The 20,155-nt window shown below is 37.4% G+C and overlaps 1 protein-coding gene across 19 annotated transcripts in view; it reads right to left on the minus strand.

Annotated features, from left to right (window-relative positions):
* Positions 1–20,155, minus strand: part of TMC1 (transmembrane channel like 1) — a 375,625-nt gene that overhangs the window by 145,343 nt on the left and 210,127 nt on the right. For 13 of the 19 annotated variants that reach the window (XR_014266085.1, XR_014266086.1, XR_014266087.1 and 10 more), the window contains 2 exons: positions 5,770–8,210; positions 1,921–3,210 (listed from right to left, as the gene is read on the minus strand). The gene's annotated coding sequence lies outside the window, so the exon portion shown is untranslated. The remainder of the gene's footprint in view (positions 1–1,920; positions 3,211–5,769; positions 8,211–20,155) is intronic. The other 6 variants (XM_082470926.1, XM_082470922.1, XM_082470915.1 and 3 more) reach the window with 6 other exon arrangements.

The raw sequence follows: 20,155 nt of genomic DNA on the forward strand, positions 1-20,155 counted from the left end.
TTTATTTATGGTTGTGTTGGGTCTTCGTTTCTGTGCGAGGGCTTTCTCTAGTTGTGGCAAGCGGGGGCCCCTCTTCATCGCGGTGCGCGGGCCTCTCACTATCGCGGCCTCTCTTGTTGCGGAGCACAGGCTCCAGACGCGCAGGCTCAGTAATTGTGGCTCACGGGCCTAGTTGCTCCGCGGCATGTGGGATCTTCCCAGACCAGGGCTTGAACCCGTGTCCCCTACATTGGCAGGCAGATTCTCAACCACTGCGCCACCAGGGAAGCCCTATCAATACTGTTTAGTAGACCTTGTAGTACATAGCAATTTGTAGACTGTAGATTGTAATTTTTCATGAATTCCATCTTTCCAGAAAAACAGAAGGGCGAGTAGCTTGGGGAGAAAAGATATCATTTGAGTTCAGCAGAGCTATTCCAAGAGAAAGTTTGCCAATACTGGGAATTTTTTAAAAGAATTATCCCCTTGCTGGCCAGGTCTATCTGAGAAATAGTTTACCAGACAACAGGAAACAAAAAAATAAAACTGAACTCTACAAGCATCTTTTCCTATTCATTAACAAAATATTTAGTACTATCTCTGACAGTTAAACAATCATTAAAGAATATATGGAAAATGCATAAAAGTAAGAAGAAAAAATTCCCCATAGTCCTATCACTAAAACCCAACTACCACCATTAACATTCTGTGGATTTATTTCCAGTTTCTTTTTTAATGTATACTTTTATTGGGTGTTAGGGGAGTGGAAGACAGGGGATACAAATGTGTGTGTGTGTGTGTGTGTGTGTGTGTGTGTGTGTGTGTGTGTGTATATATATATATATATATATATACACACACACACACACAAAATGCATAGTTTTATATGGTGTAGGGTAGTGGGAGAAGGGATATATACGTGTGTGTGTGTATATGTATGTATATATACAATTTCAGTATCCTACTTTTGTAGCTAGAATTGTGTTAAATGCATTTTATATGTTATTCATAAACATAATTTTTAATGGTACTTTAAGTTGCATCAAAGTGATGTACTATGGTGACTTAGGCTGATTCTAATGATTCGCCATTAAAGAAACTTGCAATAAATATTTATAATAACTCTCTTATTACAGAGTTCCAAAACTAGTGCCATTGATTCAAAGGGCATAAACATTTAAAATATCTTAATATATATTTAACTTTACAAAAGTGTTGGACCAGTTTATAGAACAATCAGCAAAATACAAATATGCCTAGCTCATCTTATCCTTATCAATACTGGATATTTTTACTAGTTTCATTCTTTGGTTGGGTTAACTTTTTTTCTTTACTTTGATTACCAATAAGACTATTTTTCCCATATACTTGTGTGCTAATTGCATTTCCTCTTTGGGAAAATACTATGATAGTAAAGTGTGTCTTCAAAAGATAGGAAGGAAAATATTTATCTTATCAAGACAATTTTGAAAGTTTATGGTCATTACAAAAAGGAAAATTCCTGATTTCACCATTCTCAAAGCCTTTTCTTTTGGCCATGCAGCACGTGGGATCTTAGTTCCCCTACCAGGGATCAAACCTGTGCCCCCCTGCAGTGGAAAGGCAAAGTCTTAACCACTGGTCCGCCAGGGAAGTCCCTCTCAAAGCCTTTTATTCTCATTTCCCATCACTCTGCTACCCATTACCACTATGTTCCAGGTAAACCAAACAATTTGCAGTTTCTCATATAAGCCATATGTTCTCCATCACTTGACTTTGCACATGCTGTTCCGTTTGAATGTCCTTTATCTTACCTCAGTCAAACACACCACACACACCACACATGCACACAGAGCCTGTGGCCTTTCCCAGGCTCTAGTAGTAGCTTACTGTTACATTTCTCATAATGTCTAACATCCTGCACCATAATCATTAATATTCTTTCTAGACTTTCCCACTAACCTGCGGGTTCTGTGAAGGCAGGGACATCTTATCTTTGATCTCTAGATTCCACATCATTTATCATCATGTCTAGAAGAAAGTAGAAGTTCAGTAAATGGTTCTTTGAATATGAACAGTATTGACAAATAAACACAGTTGCTTTCCTAGTGATAGAACTGAGTGTCATTCCCAGTAATTGACATGACTTTAAGGGGCAGCATGTTTGAGTGGAAAGAATATAAACTTCAGAGTTGGCCAAACTTAGGTTCAAACTCCCAGCTTTGCTATTCAGAGTCCTTGGAGTAATTACCTAATATTTTTGAGACACAACTGAAACAAATGGTGATCATAAAACATACCTTAATAGGATTATTTGAATATAAATTAGGTAATGAGTATATGAAAGAATGTAGTATATAGTAGTTGCTCAATAAATAACAGACATTTTTCTAGTTACTGCTGTATGTTTCCAATATAGCTTCATTTCATGTATATTTCCATTCCATGTATATTTCCATTATAATAAATATTGACAAATTCAAAGGATTTGACTCTTATGTATGTATTTTTCTTTGAATCATCAAGACTAAGAGACAAGGTCAATTGTACTGTCCATATTCTTGTTGCACAGGCAAGAATATTCCTTTTAAATAAATCTTAGAAAAAAATTATATCAGGAAGAAATAGAAAATATAAACAGACCAATCACACGCATTGAAACTGAGACAGTGATTAAAAATCTTCCAAAAAACAAAAACCTAGGAGCAGATGGCTTCACAGGCGAATTCTATCAAATATTTAGAGAAGAGCTAACACCCATCCTTCTCAAACTCTTCCAAAATATAGCAGAGGGAGGAACACTCCCAAACTCATTCTATGAGGCCACCACCACCTTGACACCAAAACCAGACAAAGATGTCATAAAGAAAGAAAATTACAGGCCAATATCACTTATGAACATAAATGCAAAAATCCTCAACAAAATACTAACAAACAGAATCCAACAGCACATTAAAAGGATCATACATTATGATTAAGTGGGGTTTATCCCAGGAATGCAAGGATTCTTCAATATACGCAAATCAATCAATGTGATACACCATATTAACAAACTGAAGGATAAAAACCGTATGATCATCTCAATAGATGCAGAAAAAGCTTTTGACAAAATTCAACACCCATTTATGATAAAAACCCTCCAGAAAGTAGGCATAGAGGGAACTTACCTCAACATAATAAAGGCCATATATGACAAATCCACAGGCAACATCATTCTCAATGGTGAAAAACTGAAACCATGTCCACTAAGATCTGGAACAAGAGAAGGTTGCCCACTCTCACCACTATTATTCAACATAGTTTTAGAAGTTTTAGCCACAACAATCAGAGACAAAAAAGAAATAAAAAGAATCCAAATCGGAAAAGAAGAAGTAAAACTGTCACTGTTTGCAGACGACATGATACTATACATAGAGAATCCAAAAGACTCTACCAGAAAACTACTAGAGCTAATCAATGAATTTGGTAAAGTAGCAGGATACAAAATTAATGCACAGAAATCTCTTGCATTCCTATGTACTAATGATGAAACATCTGAAAGAGAAATTAAGGAAACACTCCCATTTACCATTGAACAAAAAGAATAAAATACCTAGGAAAAAACCTACCTAAGGAGACGAAAGACCTGTATGCAGAAAACTATAAGACACTGATGAAAGAAATGAAAGATGATACAAACAGATGGAGAGATATACCATGTTCTTGGATTGGAAGAATCAACATTGTGAAAATGACTATACTACCCAAAGCAATCTACAGATTCAATGCAATCCCTATCAAACTACCAATGGCATTTTTCACAGAACTAGAACAAAAAATTTCACAATTTGTATGGAAACACAAAAGACCCCAAATAGCCAAAGCAATCTTGAGAAAGAAAAATGGAGCTGGAGGATTAAGGCTCCCTGACTTCAGACTATACTACAAAGCTACAGTAATCAAGACAGCATGGTACAGGCACAAAAACAGAAATACAGATCAATGGAACAGGATAGAAAGCCCAGAGATAAACCCACGCATATATGGTTACCTTATTTTTGATAAAGGAGGCAAGAGTATACAATGGAGAAAAGACGGCCTCTTCAATAAGTGGTGCTGGGAAAACTGGACAGCTACATGTAAAAGAAGGAAATTAGAAAGCTCCCTAACATCATACACAAAAATGAACTCAAAATGGATTAAAGACCTAAAGGTAAGGCCAGACACTATAAAACTCTTAGAGGAAAACATAGGCAGAACATTCTATGACATAAATCACAGCAAGATCCTTTTTGACCCACCTCCTAGAGAAATGGAAATAAAAACAAAGTAAACAAATGGGACCTAATGAAACTTAAAAGCTTTTGCACAGCAAAGGAAAACATAAACAAGATGAAAAGACAACCCTCAGAATGGGAGAAAATATTTACAAATGAAGCAACTGACAAAGGATTAATCTCTAAAATATACAAGCAGCTCATGCAGCTCCATATGAAAAAAACAAATAACCCAATCCAAAAATGGGCAGAAGACCTACATAGACATTTCTCCAAAGAAGATATACAGATTGACAACAAACACATGAAAGGATGCTCAACATCACAATCATTAGAGAAATGCAAATCAAAACTACAATGAGATATCACCTCACACCAGTCAGAATGGCCATCATCAAAAAATCTACACACAATAAATGCTGAGAAAAGGGAACCCTCTTGCACTGTTGGTGGGAATGTAAATTGATACAGCCACTATGGAGAACAGTATGGAGATTCCTTAAAAAATTAAAAATAGAACTACCATACGACCCAGCAATCCCACTACTGGGCATATACCCTGAGAAAACCATAATTCAAAAAGAGTCATGTACCACAATGTTCATTGCAGCTCTATGTACAATAGCCAGGACATGGAAGCAACCTAAGTGTCCATCGACAGATGAATGGATAAATATGTGGCACATATATACAATGGAATATTACTCTGCCATAAAAAGAAACAAAACTGAGTTATTTGTAGTGAGGTGGATGGACCTAGAGTCTGTCATACAGAGTGAAGTAAGTCAGAAAGAGAAAAGCAAATACCGTATGCTAACACATATATATGGAATCTAAAGAAAAAAAAAAAAAGGTTACAAAGAACCTAGGGGCAGGACAGGAATAAAGATGCAGACGTAGAGAATGGACTTGAGGACATGGGGAGAGGGAAGGGTAAGCTGGGATGAAGTGAGAGAGTGGCATGGACTTATATACACTACCAAATGTAAAATGGATAGCTAGTGGGAAGCAGCCACACAGCACAGGGAGATCAGCTCGGGGGGAGAGGGAGGGTGGGAGGGAGATGCAAGAGGGAGGAGATATGGGGATATATGTATATGTATAGCTGATTCACTTTCTTATAAAGCGGAAACTAACACACCATTGTAAAGCAATGATACTCCAATAAAGATGTTTAAAAAAAAAGAATTAGCTATAACCACAGTTGAGAAAAGAAAGCCTGTGTTTTCCAAAGGCAAGAGAATAAAGTACTCTGTAAAATATCACATGATCTAATCATCTGCTGCTTAATTTTTTTTGTTGTTTGCTCCACTAATACTGCTGAAGGTATTTGGGGACCTGAAATTACTATAAATAAAAGTACTGCTATCCCTGATGGCAAAAGAAAAGAACTTTTGGAACATGCTCTACTTTTCATTGCCAAAATTATATTCTCTTGGGCCACACTAAAGAAGTACATGAAATCTTCCCAGTTGAAAATCAGATTTAAACCAGTGGTACGTTCAGCCCCAGCGCGGGCACACATGCTCGCGTGCACACAAACACGCACACACACCAGAAGTTCTCTGAAGCTCAGCTTCTGCTTATCGCACAGCCAAGAATCGTACGTGCCTTCTGTGTGCCTTCCTTGAGGCTAAAAGGCATTTACATCCATCTGCCAACCAGATGAACCCAGGGAAAAAGTCACAAAGTCTACACAAATGAGGATGACACAAGTATTTGTGCAGAATAAATTTGCCAAGATTTTTTTCCCTCTACCCTTATCCCATACCCCATGCAAGCTGTTTTTAAGTCCCACATACTGCAGTTTCCCTTCTGCTGACAGCTCAAATCATCTCCTCCAGGACTTTGTGTTCTCAGGCCTCATTCCAGGCAATTCTCCATGATTAAATGTAGAATGTGTAGCCCCTAGTATGGTGCTAAGCACAACAAAACGTGCTCAATGCACAAGCGTTCGTTTCTAACTTTTCAAACCCCTCTGAGCACTCACAGAATTATCCTCCACACATTTCCACACAGGGTCAAAGTTATTGCCCCAGGCAGGGCTTCTCAAATGTTGAGAAATGCCCACAGAATTTCCATTTTAGAGGCTTCTAATATCTTAAAATATGAAAAAATGCCAAAACCAGATGTTTAAAGATAATAGTACCTTTTAAACTTTTACACCTAACAAAAGAATGTTTTTAAATATAATATACTCGATGGTGATATTTACAAGGTAACTATAGAATCTATAAAAAAATGTTACAGCCAGTATAGCCCAGGAATGCAACAGGAGTCAAACATGCATGCTATTCCTCACCTTCCAAGTCTGTTCATCGTGTTTTGTTTATGTGTAAAGGCTCATTGGGAAGTGACATTTGAAATATAAATTTCAAGTCCTTTGAAACGTAAACTCTTCATTCAAAAAGCCTTACTCCCATCCTCATCATAGTGCTTACCTCCACGCATCTTTGGCAAGGAAACCACAAGCAAATAATGAAAGAGTTAGGGATAAGATTTGCCCTGAAAAGAAGGGGGAAAGAGAGACTTAGAGGAGCCAAATGCAGCCATTATGTCCAGATCTACTTACAGGTTGAATTGAAAAGAATTTCTTTCCACAACCCCCTGGCAACTCATTCCCTGTTGCCAAGGAGGCCTTGACCTCCCCCTTGGATAAGCAGAGGCCCACACCAGCCTCCCAAGAGAGTGAACTGTCATGGGAGCTCTGACAATCAGGCCAATGAATTATCAGGCTATGACTAGAATAATTTTCCCTAGACTTTTCTGGTGAAAGTAAGCTATTCCTCCTGCAGAGATGCTTCAGGAGTTTATAACTTGTAAACTGAGATTGTTTTTCTGAAGTAATTACAAGGCACCAATGAACACTGAACACTGAGTACTATTTTAAATGATGAGCTATTTTACTTTCAAGAGAAATAAACAATGAGAGATTTAAAGTGATTATAATGACAGACAAACACACAGAGTAATGCATTTATAACTGGAAACTGCAGGTTAAAGTATGACACTAAATATATACCAGGACATGATATACCCATGCTTTTGTGGAATTGTAAGGTTCATGACATGATGTGATTGTTTTATGGGTTACTGAATTGTAGAAAAAATTATATACAGACGAACAGTATGCAGAAAGTCAGCATGATTCAGTAAAACAGCATGGGATTTGGTGTCCTTCTCATCTTCTCCTCTCTCCTTATCTCTGCAATCTGGCGTCTGCCCCCATCATTGCCTAGCCCCTACTTTCCCTGAAACTACTTTTACCAACAAGGTAAACTCACTGTTGTTGCTCAATCCAAAGAACACTTTTCAGTCTTTGTCTTACTTGATCTCCCTCTACAGTATTTGACTCTGTGGAAAATGCCCTCTTTCTTCATACTCTCATTCTTGACTTCCTTAACATTCAGCTCTCTTGGATGTCATCTGATAACTCCTTCTCAGTCTCCTTGCAAATTCTTCTTTCGTCTTGATCGCTTCAGTGCTATTGCTAAAGGTGCCACTGCGGGTTCTTTTTTTTCTTCTCAATGTACATTATCTCCCTGATGACTTCATCTATGACTTCAAGTGCTTTCTCCTTGCTAAAGGACTTCCTGATCTGTACCACCATGTCTGATCTCTCTCCTGAGCTCCAGAACTATAGAGCTAACTGCTTATCAGACATTATATCAGTTATCTATTACTGTAAAACAAACCACCCCCAAATAGTAACTCAAATCAATGGTAATTATTTATTTTACTCACAAGTCTGGAGGTCAGCTTGGCTCAGCTGGTAGTTCTGACTGCAGGCAGGTCCCTCACGTAGTTGTGGTCAGACAATGGTTGGGGCTGACAGCATCTCAAAGTCTTCTTCATTCAATTGTCTGTTACCCAGGATGGAAGCCTTCAATAGCTGGAGACTTGAACTCTGGGCCATCTCTCTCTATATGTAAGTATGTGGTCACTCCATGTGGTGGCCCCAGGGTAGGCAGACTTCTTACATGATAGCTGAAAGCTCTGAAAAAGAACCCATGTTCAGAACCGATCTAACATTCAGAGCAAGGCCATGTTAGTCTCCTATTGGACACAAACAATCTCACAGAATACCAACCTTAGACAAGGTTACTCTGGGATCATGACAGGATGAAATAAATAAAGGCCTCTTCATAACTTTGTGTAAGTACAGACAAAAGACACATCACTATGGCAACTGCAAAATGTCCAACCATAGAATTACCCCCACATTCTGACAACACACAATCTAGACCAAATTTCTTTCTTAAACCTTCCCCCAAATCACCCAACCAAATCCCAAATCCTATAATGAGTTCTTTCTAACACATTCCTACTGAAACATCCTGTGGTTTCCCGTGATATGCATTCTCCCTTTCTACAAAGTAACAAATGCAACTTGTTTAGCTACAACTGTGTTCCTGGTGGGCTTTGACTGAAGGGCACTGACAGCTCCCAATATTATTCCATTTTATGGATGTATCCTCGTTTATTTAACTAATCCTTTATTGTTGAGCTTTTAACTTCTATGTCAGTCAAGGTCCAGTTGGGAGACAGAAACCACAACAGTTAGTTGAACAGGGAAAAATTAATACCCCAAAAAAAACCTACTAAAAGAGGTAAGACTGGCCTCTAAGGGGGCTCTAACTTTAAATTACCTGCTCTTTTAATTTGTGATAGTTGGACCTCTTAAAGCCCACTTTTACCTCTTTTAGTAGTTATTTTGGGGGGGTATTAATTTTTCCTTGTTCAAATAACTGTTGTGGTGTCTGTCTCCCAACTGGACCTTGACTGACATAGAACTTAAAAGCTCAACAATAAAGGATTAGTGAAATAAACGAGGATACATCCATAAAATGGAATAATATTGGGAGCTGTCAGTGCCCTTCAATCAAAGCCCACCAGGAACAAAATAAAGAAAAATAATAAAATAAACAAAATAAAAACAAAAATAAAGAAATGTGACATAATTAAACTCAAAAGCTTTTGCAGAGCAAAGGAAACCATAAACAAAACAAAAAGACAACCCACAGAATGGGAGAAAATATTTGCAAACGTCGTAACCTACAAGGATTAGTCTTCAAAATTTACAAACAGCTCATGCAGCTCAATATCAAAAAAAAAAAAAAACCCAATCAAAAAATGGGCAGAAGACATTAAATAGACATTTCTCCAGAGAAGACATACAGATGGCCAAGAGGCACATGAAAAGATGTTCAACATTGCTAATTATTAGAGAAATGCAAATCAAAACTATAGTGAGATATCACCTCATACCAGTCAGAATGGCCATCATTAAAAAAATCTACAAACAATAAATGCTGGAGAGGGCGTGAAGAAAAGGGAACCCTCCTACACTGTTGGTGGGAATGTAAATTGGTACAGTCACTATGGAGAACAGTATGGAGGCTCCTTAAGCAACTAAAAATAGAGCGACCATATGATCTAGCAATCCCACTCCTGGGCATATATCCAGAAAAAAACATGGTTCAAAAGGATACATGCACCCCAATGTTCATTGCAGCACTGTTTACAATAGCCAAGACATGGAAACAACCTAAGTGTCCATTGACAGATGAATGGATAAAGAAGATGTGGTACATATATGCAAAGGAATATCACTCAGCCATTAAAAAGAATGAAATAGTGCCATTTGCAGCAACATGGATAGACCTGGAGATTATCATACTAAGTGAAGTAAGTCAGAGAAAAACAAATATCATATGATATCACTTATATGCAGAATCTAAAAAAAAGATACAAATGAACTTATTTATAAAACAGAAACAGACTCACAGACTTAGAGAACAACTTACGGTTACCAGGGGGGAAGGGTTGAAGGGAGGGATAGATTGGGAGTTTGGGATTGACAAGTACACACTGCTATATTTAAAACAGATTACCAACAGGACCTACTGTATAGCACAGGGAACGCTCTTAATATCCTGTAATAACCTAAATGGGAAAAGAATTTGAAAAAGAATAGATACATGTATATGTATAACTGAATCACTTTGCTGTACACCTGAAACTAACACGACATTGTTAATCAACTATGCTCCAATTAAAAAAAAAAAGCAGGTACTACCTCTAGCCTGAGGAATAGGGACAATAAAGGACTAGGAGAAGCCCTCTGGGCCCCAAGGCTGAGATTCAAACCTCTTCAAAGAGGGAGTCGCTACCACAGGTAGCTTGCAGTGGCAAAAAAAAGAAAAACTTGGCTGAGGGCACAGGCTGGCACTGATCTGTAAAAACAGTTCATCACTGCTGCTGGGTGTGGATAGGCAGGAGCTGGTAGGCAGGAGCTGGTCTGCAGGAGTGACCTGCCTTTGCTGGTTGGTGTGGGCGGGCCAGAGTGTGTCTGTTGAAGTGGCCAGCATTGCTTGTGGGTGCAGACAGCTGAAGCTGCTCTCAAGTGGCTGCAGATAGGCAGAGATGGCCTGAGGGTGCAGCTCAAGCTCCTGCTTATGGCTGTGGGGCTCAGAATGTATACGGAGGGCTGGAACCTGGAAGAGAAGTGTTTTCTTGCAACTACTGCACCTAGTGCCCTCTACTGATGAAATGAATATCCCACCAGCTGGCAAAAGAAATGTTTATAGGACTTAGCTAGAGTAACACAAAGGAAGACAAAGAAGGGTGAATTTGGAGCTCAGAGACAATAAACTGATAACTGGCACCTTGTAAGTTTTCACTCTTATAACTATTATCAACATTCACATAAATCTTTATGGATATCTTATTATTTTCCTTAGGATAAATTACTGAGTCCAAAGACTCAAACATTTAAACAACTTTGGATATATAATAATAATAATAATAAAACTTTTCCATAAAGCTGTGCAAATTTATGTTCATTCCAGCAGAATATGAATATATGAAGAACAAGCACACTCTGGGCAGTTCTAGGAGGTTGATGTGTTGGAACAAATCCTTACACAGTGAGTGATCTTAGCTGACTGCCCAGCTTAGCCAGCTCCTGTTCTCCACTCATTTTTTTGTGGAGTGTTTCTCTAAGGTGATTTTGTGGGTTTTTTGTTTGTTTGTTAAAATAGCTAGCAAAGCAGAGATAAAACTAAGATTCTAAAGTTGGAAAAAAAATTTTAATGAAACATGAGACTATCCACAAATGACATCTGATTCTTGAAAAAAATGTGATTCAGGAAAGCCAAGGTCCATGTCCACATTTTGAAATTGAGGGCTTGGGACATATTTAGGACGTCTCCTCACTAATGTCAAGGTTCTCATACACTAACTTGCAGGTTTGTTATGAGGATCAGTAATGACATATATAAAACACCCAGGAGGAGTCAATACATAGTAGCTTTATTTCCCGAGAGCACTGCTGTTAAACTGCTAAGAATCCAAGTGTATATATTTTCCATATATATATATATATATATGCCAAAGTTGTTTTCATTAACGATGTAAGTACAACTCCTCATTCCCGAGCTATAAATGTGCTACAATAAAGTTATGCCCTGATGACTATTAATTACAGATTTGATGGTATTTCTTTCCAGCTTCTTAACAAATACCATTTGTCTTTAACTGCATTCATTGCAATAAAATCTCAATGCAATGATCGAAAGTGGAAGGGAATCAGATATTACATGTTCTTTGCATTTGTCTTTGTTCCCAGTGCACTTAATTTTTATTACCATTTGGGCACTTATCCTGCCTATGCTGTGACAGGCGGGGATACTCACCACTATACTAATGAGGAAAATGACTATCTTGCCTACGTTGTAATAAACCATTTACATGTGTCTTCATTTTAAGAAGACTCCGTGAAGCAAAAGCCCATTTGGAGTAATTATCAGTATTTCTAGCATTGTGCTTTATATGTGTAAGTTCCTTAAATATCAGGGGTGCAAACACAAATGCTTTCATGGACCAGGTATGTTATCATAAATAAATGAAACTGGAATAATTTAAAATAGTAGGGATCCATGGGGGACATACAAAATTGGAGAAAGCTTACCCCATCTAAAGACATTTATACAAAATAAAATAAATTAAATTAAATGATAAAATAAAACAAAAGATACTAGGGAAAAAAATCTACAACCTGCATTAGACTGTTAGCCCACTTATGACTTCTGTATGAATCTTGGGTAAACTGAATTAGATGCTGAAGTAGTGCTAAGAAAGAACTAAAACTGGGTTCACCAAAGAAAATCAGGACTCATTTCTGAGCCAGAAGTCCCACTGATTCTAGCTCAGTCCCTGGAGCTCCTCACTCTCTAACTCCCTTTGGCTTCCATGATGCCAGCACCTCCCCATTCTTCCCCATATCATTCCCCACCCCGTGCACTGCATTTGAGGCGTTAATTTTTTTTTTTTACTGTAAAACTCACTAACATAAAATACACTGTTTTAACCATTAAAAAGTGTAAAATTTATGGCATTTAGTACATTCAAATGCTTTGCAACCATCACCACTATCTAGTTTCAAAACATTTTCATCATCCCAAAAAGAGACCCTACCATTAAACAGTCACTCCCCATGTCACTCTCCCCCAGTGCCTGGCAACCACTGGTTTCTTTCTGTGAGAACTTTGTTTTTTATTGCATCCTCAGTTCAGCCAACATCCAAAGGAAATCAGATCAGAACTCAAGTCTGATAAGATGAGAAAACAGAGCACTGAGTTGGGGCACAAAAAAAGCTCTCCAGTTGTGCTTTCTGGATTCAAAATTAGGATAGGAGGGAACACTAGTGATAAGCCCCTTTGCTCTCCTCAGTCTGGCTAAAGAGTCCATCAACTCACTCCAGAATAAAAAGATATGACAGGTCTCCTATTCTTTCAGTTTTTAACTGCAGTTTCACTTTCTTCTATCTAGTTTTTAAATTCTTTTTAACACAAATATGTTCTAACTTGCAACTTATTGAAATACAATTAATTTGAAGATTGAAGTTTGAGGTAATTTCCCTACTGAAGTTTTTTTCCTCTTCTCCCTTGGTCATTTCTCTTCTTTTTCCCTAAATTGTGGCTGATTATATATTCTGTTGCCCCTCTAAATGCTATTGCTTTATGCTTTGAGTCAGCTGAAAATGAGTTTACTATGCCTGGTATAAACACTCGCACAATCTCTCTTGTATCAAAGTGCTTTCCTTGGCTGAATCGGGATTGTCGATTGATGGTGTCAGTCTCCTTGGAACCATGTGAGGCACTCTGGATTGGGAGGAGTCCCCTCCGAGGCTGAATCTCTCTAAATGGTGAATTGCCAGCTAGTTATACCAATACATCGAAATACCTCTTGAGGTGCAACGTAATCACTATAAATCTACACTGACCAGATCTTGGGATTCTTGGAGGTCAATCTTTTAGTCACTTATTCATCAGTCCATGATAAATTCACTTGTACCAAATTTGGCCATTTTTCTTTCTTTTTTCTTTTTAACATCTTTATTGGAGTATAATTGCTTTACAATGATGTGTTAGTTTCTGCTTTATAATGAAGTGAATCAGCTATACATATACATATATCCCCATATCTCCTCCCTCTTACGTCTCCCTCCCATCCTCCCTATCCACCCCTCTAAGTGGTCACAGAGCACTGCACTGATCTCCCTGTGCTATATGGCTGCTTCCCACTAGCTATCTATTTTACATTTGGTAGTGTATATATGTCCATGCCACTCTCTCACTTCATCCCAGCTTACCCTTCCCCCTCCCCGTGTTCTCAAGTCCATTCTCTACGTCTGCATCTTTATTCCTGTCCTGCCCCTAGGTTCTTCATAACCTTTTTTTTTTTTTTTTAGATTCCATATATATGTGTTAGCACATGGTATTTGTTTTTCTATTTCTGACTTACTTCACTCTGTATGACAGACTCTAGGTCCATCCACCTCACTACAAATAACTCAATTTCGTTTCTTTATATGGCTGAGTAATATTCCATTGTATATATGTGCCACATCTTCTTTATCCATTCATCTGTCAATGGACACTTAGGTTGCTTCCATGTCCTGGCTATTGTAAACAGAGCTGCAATGAACTTTGTGGTAGATCACTCTTTTTGAATTATGGCTTTCTAAGGGCATATGCCCAGTAGTGGGATTGCTGGGTCGTATGGTAGTTCTATTTTTAGTTTTTTAAGGAACCTCCATACTGTTCAACATAGTGGCTGTATCAATTTACATTCCCACCAACAGTGCAAGAGGGTTCCCTTTTCTCCACACCCTCTCCAGCATTTATTGTTTGTAGATTTTTGGATGATGGTCATTCTGACTGGTGCAAGGTGTTACCTCATTGTAGTTTTGATTTGCATTTCTCTAATGATTAGTGATGTTGAGCATCCTTTCATGTGTTTGTTGGCAATCTGTATATCTTCTTTGGAGACATGTCTATTTAGGTCTTCTGCCCATTTTTGGATTGGGTTGTTTGTTTTTGTGAGATGGAGCTGCATGAGCTGCTTGTAAATTTTGGAGATTAATCCTTTGTCAGTTGCTTTGTTTGCAAATATTTTCTCCCATTCTGAGGGTTGTCTTTTCGTCTTGTTTATGGTTTCCTTTGCTGTGCAAAAGCTTTTAAGTTTCATTAGGTCCCATTTGTTTATTTTTGTTTTTATTTCCATTTCTCTAGGAGGTGGGTCAAAAAGGATCTTGCTGTGATTTATGTCATAGAATGTTCTGCCTATGTTTTCCTCTAAGAGTTTTATAGTGTTTGGTCTTACATTTAGGTCTTTAATCCATTTTGAGTTTATTTTTGTGTATGGTGTTAGGGAGCGTTCTACTTTCAATCTTTTACATGCAGCTGTCCAGTTTTCCCAGCACCACTTACTGAAGAGGTCGTCTTTTCTCCATTGTATACGCTTGCCTCCTTTATCAAAAATAAGGTGACCATATATGCGTGGGTTTATCACTGGGCTTTCTATCCTGTTCCATTGATCTATATTTCTGTTTTTGTGTCCGTACCGTACTGTCTTGATTACTGTAGCTTTGTAGTATAGTCTGAAGTCAGGGAGCCTTAATCCTCCAGCTCCGTTTTTCTTTCTCAAGATTGCTTTGGCTATTCGGGTTCTCTTGTGTTTCCATACAATTTGTGAAATTTTTTGTTCTAGTTCTGTGAAAAATGCCAGTGGTAGTTTGATAGGGATTGCATTGAATCTGTAGATTGCTTTCGGTAGTATATTCATTTTCACAATGTTGATTCTTCCAATCCAAGAACATGGTATATCTCTCCATCTGTTTGTATCATCTTTAATTTCTTTCATCAGTGTCTTATAGTTTTCTGCATACAGGTCTTTCGTCTCTTTAGGTAGGTTTTTTCCTAGGTATTTTATTCTGTTTGTTCAGTGGTAAATGGGAGTGTTTCCTTAATTTCTCTTTCAGATGTTTCATCATTAGTGCATAGGAATACAAGAGATTTCTGTGCATTAATTTTGCATCCTGCTACTTTACCAAATTCATTGATTAGCCATAATAGTTTTCTGGTAGCATCTTTAGAATTCTCTATGTGTAGTATCATGTCATCTGCAAACAGTGACAGCTTTACTTCTTTTCCAATTTGGATTCCTTTTATTTCTTTGTCTTCTCTGATTGCTGTGGCTAAAACTTCCAAACTATGTTGAATAATAGAGGTGAGAGTGGGCAACCTTGTCTTGTTCCTGATCTTAGTGGAAATTATTTCAGGCTTTCACCATTGAGCACGATGTTGGCTGTGGGTTTGTCATATATGGCCTTTATTACGTTGAGGTAATTTCCCTCTATGCCTACGTTCTGGAGGGTTTTTATCATAAATGGGTGTTGAATTTTGTCAAAAGCTTTTTCTGCATCTACTGAGATGATCATATGGTTTTTCTCCTTCAATTTGTTAATTTGGTGTTATCACATTGATTGATTTGAGTATATTGAAGAATGCTTGCATTCCTGGGATAAACCCCACTTGATCATGGTGCATGATCCTTTTAATGTGCTGTTGGATTCCGTTTGCTAGTATTTTGTTGAGAATTTTTGCATTTATGTTCATCAGTGATATTGGCCTGTAGTTTTCTTTCTTTCTGACACCTTTGTCTGGTTTTGGTATCAGGGTGATGGTGGCCTCACAGAATGAGTTTGGGAGTGTTCCTCCCTCTGCTATATTTTGGAAGAGTTTGAGAAGGATAGGTGTTAGCTATTCTCGAAATGTTTGACAGAATTTGCCTGTGAAGCCATCTGGTCCTGGGCTTTTGTTTGTTGGAAGATTTTTAATCACAGTTTCAATTTCAGTGCTTGTGATTGGTCTGTTTATATTTTCTACTTCTTCCTGGTTCAGTCTTGGAAGGTTGTGCTTTTCCAAGAATTTGTCCTTTTCTTTCAGGTTGTCCATTTTATTGGCATATAGTTGCTTGTAGTAGTCGCTCATGATCCATTGTATTTCTGCAGTGTCATTTGTTACTTCTGCTTTTTCATTTCTAATTCTGTTGATTTGAGTCTTCTCCCTTTTTTTCTTGATGAGTCTGGCTAATGGTTTATCAAGTTTGTTTATCTTCTCAAAGAACCAGCTTTTAGTTTTATTAATCTTTGCCATTGTTTCCTTCATTTCTTTTTCATTTATTTCTGATCTGATCTTTATGATTTCTTTCCTTCTGCTAACTTTAGGGTTTTTTCATCCTTCTTTCTCTAATTGCTTTAGGTGTAATGTGAGGTTGTTTATTTGAGATGTTTCTTGTTTCTTGAGGTAGGATTGTATTGCTATAAACTTCCCTCTTAGAACCGCTTTTGCTGCATCCCATAGGTTTTTGGTCATCGTGTTTTCATTGTCATTTGTTTCTAGGTATTTTTTGATTTCCTCTTTGATTTCTTCAGTGATCTCTTGGTTACTTAGTAGTGTATTAGCCTCCATGTGTGTGTATATTTTACAGATTTTTTTTCCTGTAATTGATATCTAGTCTCATAGGATTGCAGTCGGAAAAGATACTTGATACAATTTCAATTTTCTTAAATTTACCAAGGCTTGATTTGTGACCCAAGATATGATCTATCTTGAAGAATGTTCCATGAGCACTTGAGAAGAAAGTATAATCTGTTGTTTTTGGATGGAATGTCCTAAAAATATCAATTAAGTCCATCTTGTGTAATGTATCATTTAAAGCTTGTGTTTCCTTATTTATTTTCATTTTGGATGATCTGTCCATTGGTGAAAGTGGGGTGTTAAAGTCCCCTACTATGATTGTGTTACTGTCGATTTCCCCTTTTATGGCTGTTAGCATTTGCCTTATGTATTGAGGTGCTCCTATGTTGGGTGCATAAATATTTACAATTGTTATATCTTCTTCTTGGATTGATCCCTTGATCATTATGTAGTGTCCTTCTTTGCTTCTTGTAAATAGTCTTTATTTTAAAGTCTATCTTGTCTGATGTGAGAATTGCTACTCCAGCTTTCTTTTGATTTCCATTTGCATGGAATATCTTTTTCCATCCCCTCACTTTCAGTCTGTATGTGTTCCTAGGTCTGAAATGGGTCTCTTGTAGACAGCATATATACGGGTCTTGTTTTTGTATCCATTCAGCCAGTCTATGTCTTCTGGTTGGAGCATTTAATCCATTTACATTTAAGGTAATTATCGATACATATGTTCCTATTACAATTTTCTTAATTGTTTTGGGTTTGTTATTGTAGGTCTTTTCCTTCTCTTGTGTTTCCTGCCTAGAGAAGTTCCTTTAGGATTTGTTGTTATGCTGGTTTGGTGGTGCTGAATTCCCTTAACTTTTGCTTGTTTGTATAGGTTTTAATTTCTCTGTCAAATCTGAATAAGATCCTTGCTGGGTAGAGTAATCTTGGTTGTAGGTTTTCCCTTTCATCACTTTAAATATGTCCTGCCACTCCCTTCTGGCTTATAGAGTTTCTGCTGAAAGATCAGCTGTTAACCTTATGGAGATTCCCTTGTGTGTTATTTGTTGTTTTTCCCTTGCTGCTTTTAATATTTTTTCCTTGTATTTAATTTTTGACCGTTTGATTAGTATGTGTCTTGGCATGTTTCTCCTTGGATTTATCCTGTATAGGACTCTCTGCGCTTCCTGGACTTCATTGACTATTTCCTTTCTCATATTAGGGAAGTTTTCACCTATAATCTCTTCAAATATTTTCTCAGTCCCTTTCTTTTTCTCTTCTTCTTCTGGGACCCCCTATAATTTGAATGTTGGTGTGTTTAATGTTGTCCCAGAGGTCTCTGAGACTGTCTTCAATTCTTTTCATTCTTTTTTTTTTTTTTTGTAATTACGAACACTTTTTTAATGACAACAGATGGTAAATTTATACAAGTTACAGGTTAGAATATAATGAATACAAAATCCATCCAGATAACAGTTAGAAAAACATCACTCACAAAAGTAAATCTGATTCAAGTGGGTAAAGAACTCAAGCCCCCCATTTTGATAGTTACACGCAGCTTTCAAGGTAGCGCATCTAAAATCTGCCCCTTGTCAGGGCGCTATTCAAGACTACAGCATATTCAGTGACTCTAGCGACTTCAAAGATTCTAACACTTTTAGCATCAAGGTCAAGAGAAATCTTGTAACAGGTTCACTATGCAAAAAAAAACAAGAAAATGTGAACATTTTCTGCAAACTGTAAGGTGCTGTGCAGATGTTAGCTATTGCTATTATTACTGTTCAGTGAGATTTCACTGAACTTGAGAAAAAGGAAGACTAGTCTGTAACTGACAAATATGACCTATAGAACATCTTCAAAGGAACACAGATATTACTTTCAAGCACACGTAGCAACAAAACAGGCAAGGAAAGTGTGGCCAGGAGTGATAGTAAGTTGAGGAATTCCAGAGTACTTTAATGAATATATAAAGGCTTAATCTGTTCACAGGTTACGTGTAATATTTATCGTTAGGTTCCCAAAGTCCCTGAAAATAATTTATTTTCTCAGGTGACCCTTCCCCCTACAAAAAGGAAAAAGAAATCTTGTCAAGTTGTGAGTGTGCTGCTTCAGGCCAGCTCTTGCAAACACTATCTTAAATGGAAGAGCAGAGGCTGCGTGAATCAACTTGTACCATAGGCAAACCATTTATAAAATGGCCTACCAACAATCTACAACTTCACTTGAGCATAAATAAAACAATAAACATGAACTTGTCTGGAGACAAGAAATATACACTAGATACATTTAAAACAGGATATAAATTCTTTGTCTCACGTACCTCCAGCTTTCATCTTTCCTTGGGTACACCCTATCTGTTTAACTGTTTTTACTGGTCTCCTTGGGTACTCTAGCTGTATATATAAAATTTATACGAAAACAGAAAATAAACACCAAACAAGTTAAGCAGTTGCTTTTTGGGCAAAGCTGATGAGATCTTTATGATGAAAATAATCTTATAGTATATTTCTGTTAGATTCCCATGAAACGCAGGTTGGTTTTTTTTTTCCTTTTTTATGGAGGGTTTAAATTTCTTCAGCAATTCAAAACTGAATTCTGCTGTCACATGTAAAATGGTATCCACTTGAAGAGCTAATGACATCAGATGCATTCTACAGCAGACTTTTCATTTTTTAGCACAATGAGAATAAAGATTATATTCTGGGGGGCAAAATGGGAGGTGAGGTGAAGAAGGTCATGTGTTAAATCAGTAGCCCGTACTGACACTTCAAGTTACACTCCCTAATTGAGGTTATTCTTACAATCAGTTTTCAAACAATAGTGAACATATTCCTACCTTATAACATTTATATAAGGGCTCAGTTGTAGCTTTCCTTTCTATACATCCTGAAGTATATACATTGTACAAGAGGAAATCACTGAGACATCTTGAAAAATAAATCTATTTGTCAAATACCATGTTATTTCAACAGCAGCAAACTACTCAGTTAACAGTTAAAACCCTAAGAAAATATTAACTGGTGTGAAAACAAGTCTATATTGTAATAACCCCAAACATCAACCTTAGCATCCGATTCTAACTTTCAAATGCTGGGTACCTTTTCCAAGAGGAAATTACATCTGCTTTTGCATGAA

Source organism: Balaenoptera physalus (genome assembly GCF_965194825.1).
Source record: "Balaenoptera physalus genome assembly, chromosome: 7".
Classification (NCBI taxonomy): Eukaryota; Metazoa; Chordata; class Mammalia; order Artiodactyla; family Balaenopteridae; genus Balaenoptera; species Balaenoptera physalus.